General features: G+C 31.3%; 1 long non-coding RNA gene across 2 annotated transcripts; it reads right to left on the reverse strand.

Annotated features, from left to right (window-relative positions):
* Positions 1–1,873: 1,873 nt before the first annotated feature.
* LOC143613284 (uncharacterized) lies at positions 1,874–5,426 on the reverse strand. Of its 2 annotated transcripts, XR_013150086.1 has the most exons (4): positions 5,383–5,426; positions 4,249–5,236; positions 2,215–2,352; positions 1,874–2,095 (listed from the first exon to the last, which is right to left on the reverse strand). It is a non-coding gene; the product is annotated as an uncharacterized LOC143613284 (long non-coding RNA). The 2 variants fall into 2 exon arrangements; XR_013150085.1 differs by having other exon boundaries at positions 4,249–5,426.
* Positions 5,427–6,718: the final 1,292 nt, after the last annotated feature.

Genomic DNA, 6,718 nt, shown 5'->3' on the forward strand with positions numbered 1-6,718 from the left:
AAGCGAAGAATGAGTCAAGAGGTGTCAAGTGAAGTCGTAAACTTGAACTCACTCATCGTAGCTAACTTTTTTTGGTATGTAAGCAGGTGGTTGATAAAAGATGGTAAATGAACTTGGAACATGCACAGGGCTATCCAGGTGTCGTTGACATCCAAAGAGTCATTTTAGAATGAAAGTATTATGAAAATGTAACAATATTCCGTGAAAATTTTAATAAACTAAGATATTTAAGTTGTGTTTAAGTGTAAATCTAATTGTTAGTAAGGTTCCTAGGTTTGGGGCCTTACATTGCACAACCCCCAAAACTCGACACCGGTGTTCGGGTCAATCCAACTTGATCCAATGCCGGAGACTCAACCGGAATGGAGTGTCGGTTCATGCCGAAAGCCCCGTAAACACAAAAGAAGGCCCCGGAGGAGCCGGCGGCGGAAAGACAATACATACCGTGGAATGAGGAGGTGGAAGTATTTCTCGCACGTTCTTGGGTGGCCTTTTGGAGGATCCGACTATCGAGCTCATGGGCAAGGGAGGCATTTATGTTATTAGGTGGTTGGGCGCATATTCAGAACCACCCGAAATGGCTCGAATTACCCACCAGTCTGGTCGCTCAGCAATCGGGCGCATCATCCCGACTGTCAAAAAGGTCGAAGATCTCGTCTTCCACAAATCCGAGCACACCCGTCTTTGGCTCCGATGCTCGTAAGTTCTACCTCGTTGACGAAGACGAGGAAGACAAGGTTAATTTAGTTAATGACGACGTTCAAGAGTTTCGCCGACCCCTAGGAAACGAAGTAAAAACAAGGGGGAAATGTGGAGGGTTCGTCGTCAACATGAGTGAAGGATGGGACTCGCAATGACATGGAACAACTAAAAGATATGCTCAGCCGTTTTCAGGCCGAGAGTTTGGACCGTCACGGCTAACACTGAACAATGCACGGTTTGCCGATTCATATAGATTGCGATAAATTGAACAAGAAATCCAGTTCTTGCGTCACTCAACGAAACCGAAGCGGCCGATGAATTGGAAGAAAAATGAAAACAATAGATACGTGAAGTGTACTGCCTACGACATTAGCTTTTAGTTATAGTGTTTTCTTTTTCTAATTTTCGTCATGTTTTTTTCTTAAATTTAATATTTGTTTTTTGAAATTTAACTAGTAAATGATCTTGTGAGTCGACAGGAGCATTGATACACATTAAATCGAGTGTGACTTCATTGATAAAATAAAAAGTTAATAAAGTTTGTTTATGTGTTACAGTAGCTCGTTTCTAATAAAAAAATTACATCCAAACATATGTAGAAATAAAGTTGTCTTTGTAAAAATGTTAGTTGTCGTGAATAAAACAAATATATATTATAATGACACACTGATTTTGGTCCTGCATTGCATGAGGTCGGTATTAAATCATATTTATATCAAAGCATACGTCGATGTATATATTGTCGCTTGTATTTAAATTTATAGTTACATTAAGTTGCGGAAAAAAGTTTAAAATATATAATATTTGAGGTACATCGGTTTTAAACGAAACTTATGTTGAAATGTAAATAAGAGTAAGTGTTCGCAATGTTATATTTTTTGAATCGAAACTTGTTTATAAACCATAGATATACATAATATTAAAATATGCATGAGAAAAATAAAGAATATGTCTAATTTAAAAGTTAGTTATAGAAATAAATAAAGAAAAAGGCATGTCAAAAAGTAAATGGTTAATATATTTACTATTTCATGAATAGCTACTAATGTGAGAGAACTATCATATGCTTTTTAATATATATATATATATATATATATACACACACTAGTATATGTGGCAGCGTGTTGCGGCAGGACATGCTAAGTGCATAAGATGTATTACCAACAAAAACCAAGTTGTATTACGATTCGTTGCCAATAAAATACAAATTGTAAGTTGTACAGAAAATGTAACCTAACTTGCAATATGACCCTTTAGTAATCAACTTTAAATGAATCTTGCTAGAGCATATACATACATTACAAACCCATTCCTGCCACAGTGTCACCATCTCAAACCAAGCAGTTGAAGTTGTGCAGGATGTTTAGCAACCTTCTTTCTCAATGTGTCACTCCTTGTATGGGGAAATGGAATATAAGTGTTGCTATCGAGCAAAGTAGTTAAGACTTCCATGTTTATTCATAACATATAACAATAAATAGCTAAATACAATAAAAAGCGCAAAAATATCACCTTTTTAGCTGCGTAGCGCACAACATCCATCAACCAATTACAATGCAACAACCATATCACCCTCTGTTAGTAGCATAATGCACAACATCCAACAACCAATTATAATGCAGCAACCAGTTGAGAGCGATTATGAAAAACCTAGAACAGAGGATACACAAAAATCACGAGTTAAAGTAATTATTAGACTACCTAATGATCTCGTCCAACAGTAAATGCAACCAACTGAAACACACTATGAAAAACCCATCAAAAATTAAAGTAAACAAAGATGTTAACAAACGTTTATAACAAAGGACACATGAAAATATCTGTATATAAAGGCAATATGTAAAAACTTTTAACTAATAATTTCAAAAATTAAAAAATAAAAAAAAAATAAGAGCAATAGTAACAAAACCAACTATGTTATAGTTTTAAAATTAAAACACATGGTACGTTATACAATTCAAGAAGGAATTGAGGTCACTAAACAGGGAATTTCACCTACATATTTAGGAGCCCATAATAAAGCTGAAATGGTTCATATTTCTATACTTTCACTTTTTAAATTCAAATCCACCAAATGACATAAGGCAGTTGAAAACATATTTGGTTTACATAATTGACAATAGGCAGTCTAATATCGAAAACAAATAAATTTAAGGCATACATATAGCATCAACCCATATTAATGAACCCAAGAATACAAAAATACATTACCTTAAATTTCCATTTCTGAGACGAAGTTAGCACTACAAAGCCACATGTAATATAGCTTCTCATCCTCCATACACAAAAAGAAAATAAAAATTATAAAAAAATTATATACTATCTTGGTTAATATAGATTACATTTATAAACAGTAAAAAAAAGGTTGAAAGGTAGTTACCTTCACCCTCCAACCTATTGGCATCCATAATCTGCAAACAAACCATAATATTAGATAAAAATAAAACATTCATTATTATACATCAAAAAACCATAGAAAACAATAAAACATGCATATTACTTAAACAGAGAAAATATAATACTATTCTGAAAGCAAGCATCAAAAACAGAAATAACATAAACAAAATCAATGGCAATACAATTTTATAGCAATCTGCTGAACCAAATTAAACAAATTTCATGAATCCAAACTTACATTAAACAAAGGCCTAAATATAACCTGACTAAATAAATTAAATTTGTGTACCCATAATGAGAGAAAATATTTTTTAAACCTATTCTTATGATCTTTCATCCCAAGTAGCTAATTATACACATCAACATTGCACCCCATATCAATATTAACCAAAACTAAAAAAGATAACAAAACGTCCGCATCACAAAAGGTGTTGTTCAATCTCAAAGCAAAACACAAAAGTACACAGTTATATAGATAAAAGATTTTCAATCTATTACATAATAGGCATAAACTGAGCAAACAAAGACATGTTTAAAGTTAACAATCAGGTATAAATTGAGCCTAATCATCAAAACACATTAAATCTGTTATACATAAAACCAAATAAGAAAGAAACACATGATACAAAGTAACTAAAGTATACAAAAAGACATAAAATTGATCAAATAAAATGCCCCAAATAAGAGGTTACCCAGTCTTCACATACACAATATAGCATCTACAATTGAGATATAATAAAAAACTAAATAAATAAATCAACAGTAACGACCAAAGTAGATCCACAAAACATAATAACACAATGACTAAATCCAACTCCCCAGTTTAACAATAACCTACCACAAAACGTAATGCAGAGTTTGTATGTGAATTCTAAAGCCACAAACTTAACACACCTGTGGATTACAAATTTAAAACGTTCGAATAGATTGGCAAGAACCGATAAAACAAATAGCAAAGTTACAAAACAAACCTAAACATAAGAGAAGCAGGTGCAACATAGACATTGACTTTGAGATTTGAGGAAAAAGAGAACCGAACGTGTCCACTTATGAAAAATGGAAACTCCACTTTTAAAAGAGAAAAACTAAATATCTGTTTCCATGAAAAATGGAACTCCACTCCTTTCCAAAAACAATATTATTATTTACCTCATAGTTCCCACTTATGACTGGTGGCATTTGAATGCAAGAAACCGCAGCTGATCCATGTCACCTAAATTACAAACAAAATTAAATCACATTCTATAAATATTAATGTGGTGAGAAAATTGAAATTAAAAAAAAAATTGATTTCAGATACACACAGGTTCACTCTGTTTCAAATTAGAAACCAAAATGGAACTTTGAGAGTGCAATAGACACGGTTTAATCACTTCACCCACCATATTCTTTTAAATAATCCAAAAGAGCTTTGTTCTCCAAAAAAACACACAGCCCCATTTAATGATGTTAAGATCTAAGCAAGACAATTTTATTAGTTAAATCCATAATAATGATTAATCATATAGAAATTAAGCATTTAACCACCAATGGTAATGACAAATTTCACCACCAATTTATGAAACAAACATTATCTCACACAAAAAAAAAAACAAATTAACCTAAGATTGTAGATCGTATCTTCAGTAACAGTCAATAAAACCACTTAAATAAGTCATTATTTTCTTCAATTGTCAACCTACTATGATTATTAATCTAAATATCAACCAGATATACAAGCCAAGAGATAACAGATATGATTTGTCATTCACCAAATGAAGCTGTTATCAACACACAAATTCATTTGATGGTAGAAGTTATGATAATCATGTTTTCACATAATGACTCGATAATGTTACCTTCATAGCTGCCACAATGGGAAGCAAAATCACCGGTGAAAAGATTACAACAGTTCATTAGAATCGAAAAGGCTACCGATGTGGCTCTATGTGGAAAAAATATGCACCTATCAGTGCTTATAAAGATTTGGAAATCGGAATAAATCTGCAACATCAGGTGTGTAAATTAGATTAGATTGAAACAAAAATTGATGGAGTAAAACAAATTACTTGGAGAGGTAATATTCGCCTTTCATGTTACCGAATATCTTTTGGGCATTTTGTCGAGCATCTGACGTGCAAGGTTGAGACTGTTATTCCTAAGCATCCAGATTTAATGTGTTAAGTTAAAGTGATTCCCTCATATACGAAATCAACAACCAAATAAAAAACGTCAACAACGACTATTGGAATTCAATACTTCACACATATAATCAAGCAAGAGTAAAAAATAAAAAAACTGAACCTTTTCTCTGCATCTTCAACCCCTTGAAACTTGTGCACCACCTATTTAGGATCTGTACTCATAAAATTAGCCCTGAATTGAATGGAACACAGGCGACATGCTAATCACTAACCTAGAATTGATTGGAGGATAATAGAACCGATTATCTAATTAGGTGAATGGTAGAGAGATAGGTTGCCGAAGAACTAATTAGCCATTGGAATCACTTCATAAATCGAAACAACAAACAATGATTCTATAGAGGTAAATCTATGCTTCTTCCATTTGTTGTAGCGTGAATTTAGAGAGTGAACATTAGAAGATTTTAGGTTTTCATCAAAAGGCAATCCTTTTATAAATTGACATCGAGTGTCGATTTCTTATCTCCAAACAGGAATTCAGATGGACACAATTAATTGTTCAATTGAAGAAGTCACCGGAGATAAAGTGTCACGGCATAATTGAAATCGCCGACGGTGAGAGATAATAAATAATACGGCGTCTCATTTGAAATGCGGAAGAGTGCCTCTATCCCTAAACTAAAATAGTTTGTCATTACAATTGCTTTCCCGGTTATATATCAACCATTATTCACTTTTTTTTTACACTCCATTTATATTATATCTATAACATGATTAAATTATTCAATTTTCTTTAAACTCTAATTATATTGTATCTATACACTTTTATAAAAAAATATTTACATGTTATACTTCTATATATTGATATAATATATTTCACAACAAACTTGGTGAAATCCAAAAATCAACTACAAACTGTGTTTTTTAAATATTGAAAACAATATATAATTTTAAATATTATCATTAACATATTATATTATGTTTATTGTTGAAGATTGTAAACAAAAAAATAAAAAAAAAATCTAATATGCTTTTAAATTATGAAGTAATTTTTTTAATCATTAAATTATAAATATATGCTTAAAATTTGATTCATGTTTTTAAAATAAATCCATTTATCAATTGATTTTTTTTGTACAATGTCATATAGATTTATAAATTATAAATATATTATTTAAATCTATCTATTTATTTTTTGGTTAATTTAATAACTTATATATATATGTGTCAAATTGTAAAGATAATATATACCAATCACTTTCAATTATAATAAAATATGTGCTAAGTTGTAAGGATAGTATATACCAATCATTTTCAAATATAATAAAGTTTATCATATTTAGTTTCTTAGGTTTTTTTTATCAAGGATTGCTTAGGGTTTTTTGTGAAACTTAAATTTGATGTTACTGGTTAAAAGTTGGTAAATAGATCGTTTTGTACAAATTAACTAAATTTGGCTCAAATTTGTTACGGGTAAAATAGGGGTAATCTGAATA

Source organism: Bidens hawaiensis, unplaced genomic scaffold, assembly GCF_021521415.1.
Source record: "Bidens hawaiensis isolate Kalapana, Puna unplaced genomic scaffold, B.hawaiensis_p1.1 tig00002265_1, whole genome shotgun sequence".
Lineage (NCBI taxonomy): Eukaryota > Viridiplantae > Streptophyta > Magnoliopsida > Asterales > Asteraceae > Bidens > Bidens hawaiensis.